We start from the raw sequence: 3,276 nt of genomic DNA on the forward strand, positions 1-3,276 counted from the left end.
AAAAACCCACGCACCTCACCTTACAATTCTGCTCTGGTTATTGCGACTGCAGTCTTAGCCTTTGTCAAGTAGAAATTGGTCCCATGAGCCTCCTACCGCCCACCTGGTTGATGGACCTGTTCCCCGGTGGGCTTCACAAGAACCATGCCCTGCCATGTAGTCCTCCTGCTAGTCTGCGCCCGGAAGGAGTGAAATAAATAATAATATCTACACTTACAGGGGAATCATTATGTGCCAGGCAACATTGTAAGGATATTTAATGGGTTATCACATTTAATCTTCACTCAGGTTATCCCCATTTTGTGGATTAGGAATCTGAGGCTCAGAGACGAAGCACCTTGTCCAGGGTCTCCCTGCCGGTCAGAGGTCTGAGCCCAGATAGTGACTGTGGAGCCCTTGCTCTTAACCTCCTCATCGTGAGAGCTGACGGCCACATTCTAGGCACAGGTGCCCGGACCAGGATGTCCTCATAATCTGCAGAACAGGATGGAACAGGAAAAGTAACAAGCGCTCAGTAACACAAATAAGGAATCCGGTCCCTAGAGAGTTAAATCTTCATGCTCACAGGAGTCCAGATATCCAGAAAACCCATCTAGACTGCAGATTAAGGCGGCGACACCAAGAAGGCCCTCAAAAAATGGAGGCAAATTTAGCCTCAGCTAGAGAGATTTTTAGATGTTTTCAGCAAAAATCTACGAGAATAACTAGCTTATCCCAGAGCTTGGAGCATCTAAATGGAGTTATTTGTCTGGATTGTGGTGCACACATACGTGTGTGTGTGTGTGAGTGTGTGTACGTATAAGCATACACACACACACACACACACACACACACAGAGTGGTATACAGCTTCTAATATCTCATTTGAACTGTGGTGAAGGTGATAGTGTTCAAATTTTTTCATTTCTGCTGGAGAACCATATATATTGCTTTGTGCAGAGAAACTCATTTGAACTAGTCAAATAGAGGAAAATGAATCTTCCTGCTTCTGCTTCCCTGTTGTGCCTATTGATGGTAATTTGTACAGAGGTTTATCCTGCACGGTGCTTAGAAATGCCACTAACACTTACTTGCAGTTTACCTTTCCAGGACCAGGAAACCCCAGTAACAGATTTCTTTAGATCTGAAGATGAGGCTGTTTAATTTTCTGAACATATGTCATATTTTTGTCCTGTCACTCTGATAAACCTTTAAAAGCTTTTGTTGAGATGATGGCTCTTTAGATCCCAGGCGTGTGAAGGTGTATTTAGTTCAAGTACAACTAATCAATGATACTGAGATCTGTTTATCCAGGAGTTCACTAGGCACAGTGGAGAGATAAAGTCATCCTTGGAGATGAAGTGTCATCTATAATATAAGCAGCAAACAGTCGGGCGCACATCAGAACGATATCGAATGTAAAGGCACCATGAGTTTAGAGAAAAAAATTAGACAATAGAAGTTTACTTTTTAATGTTTGGGGAGGTTTTAATTTTAAACAGCAAACATTTATGGAGAAAAGACAACTCAGGGAACACAAATGTACATCGCTTTTGGTAAGTGGTGGTGAGATAGCTATAATCACGGTCATAAATCCATAGACATTTTCTCCAAATGGCAATTAAAAGTTGCTATATATTGGGGTACCTGGGTGGCTCAGTTGGCTAAGTGTCTGACTTTGGCTCAGGTCACGATCTCACGGTGCCTGGGTTTGAGCCCTGCGTCAGGCTCTATGCTGACAGCTCAGAACCTGGAGCCTGCTTCGGATTCTAGGTCTCCCTCTCTTTGCCCCTCCCCGGCTTGTGCTCTCTCTCTCTCTCAAAAATAAATAAATAAACATTAAAAAAAAGTTGTTTTGTCTTGGGGTGCCTGGATGGCTCGGGTAAGTGTCTGCCTCTTGATTTTGGCTCAGATCACGATCTCACAGTTCGTGAGTTCGAACCCTGCATTGGGCTCTGAGCTGACAGTACAAAGCCAGCTTGAGATTTTCTCTCTTTCTCTGCCCCTTCCCCGCTCACACTCTCTCTGTCTCTCTCCAAATAAATAAATAAACTTAAAAAAAAAAATAGTTGCTGAGGCACCTGGGTGCCTGACTTTGGCTCAACTCATGATCTTACAGTGTGTGAGATCGAGCCCATGTCAGGCTCTGCGCTGGCAGCTCGGAGCCTGGAGCCTGCCCTGGATTCTGTGTCACCCTCTCTTTCTCTGCCCCTCCTCTGCTTGTGCTCTGTCTCTTTCTCTCTCAAAAATAAATAAACATTAACAATTTTTTTTAAGTTGCTACGTATTGGGGCACCTGGGTAGCTCAGTAGGTTAAGTGTCCTGCCTCTGGATTTCGGCTCCGGTCATGGTCTTATGGTTCCTGAGATGGAGCCCCATGTTGTGAGACTGAGACCTGCATTGGGCTCCATGCTGTCAGACTGCTTGGGATTCTCTCTCCCTTTTTCTCTGCCCCTTCTTACTTTCTCTCTCTCAAAATAAATAAATCAACTGAAAAAAATTTTTTAATGTTTATTTATTTTTGAGAGAGAGAGAGAGAGCACGAGTGGGGGACGGGAAGAGAGAGGGAGACACAGAATCCGAAGCAGGCTCCTGGCTCTGAGCTGTCAGCACAGAGCCCAACGCAGGGCTCGAACCCACAAGCGGTGAGATCATGACCTGAGCCCAAGTCAGACACACAACCGACTGAGCCACCCAGGCTCCCCAGTAAATCACCTTTAAAAAAAAGTTGCTATGTTTTTTACTACTAATTTTGTCAACTATAACTAGCTTTGCCATTTCATTGGTTCAAAATATGTTTCCTTTCGGTGTTGGAATCTCCTCATATCATTATTTTACAATTTCATGTTTTCTATTGAGTTACTTATTAAAAGTTCAATTCCAGCACAGGCTGGGGGTTTACCTAAGCAGGTTATATCAGAGGCAAAGCCATGAACCTCCAGGGGTATCCAATTCAGTCAAGTTGACAGAGGTGAGCAGGAAGCTGTAAGGCAATTTGTTACGATGCAAAGAGCAACTTAAGCCTTGAAATGAGGTATGAGAGAGGCCGCTTTGTGACCTCATACATTGCAGCCCTATTGATCCCACCACATTCCCATAGCTGGGCAAACTGGAGTGTATGGGGCCCTTAGATTGAAAAAAAACCCTCTGTGGTACTTAATCTCCTCCGTGTAGCAGGGGTATTCTCGAGGTGACTGCTGCTTTTCAATCTAGAAGGAAACCAGTAGAAACAACTTTCCCATGTCAGGAGCCTTTAGTAATACTCTCAAAAATAAGAACTAACGTCTACTGACGTATT

General features: G+C 44.2%; 1 long non-coding RNA gene across 1 annotated transcript; it reads right to left on the reverse strand.

The window, feature by feature from the left end:
* Positions 1 to 245: 245 nt before the first annotated feature.
* Positions 246 to 2,978, reverse strand: LOC122233236. Its single transcript, XR_006210756.1, has 3 exons — positions 2,881 to 2,978; positions 1,070 to 1,346; positions 246 to 474 (listed from the first exon to the last, which is right to left on the reverse strand). It is a non-coding gene; the product is annotated as an uncharacterized LOC122233236 (long non-coding RNA).
* Between the last annotated feature and the right edge of the window lie 298 nt (positions 2,979 to 3,276).

This window comes from Panthera tigris, chromosome D4, assembly GCF_018350195.1.
Source record: "Panthera tigris isolate Pti1 chromosome D4, P.tigris_Pti1_mat1.1, whole genome shotgun sequence".
In the NCBI taxonomy this organism is placed as follows: Eukaryota; Metazoa; Chordata; class Mammalia; order Carnivora; family Felidae; genus Panthera; species Panthera tigris.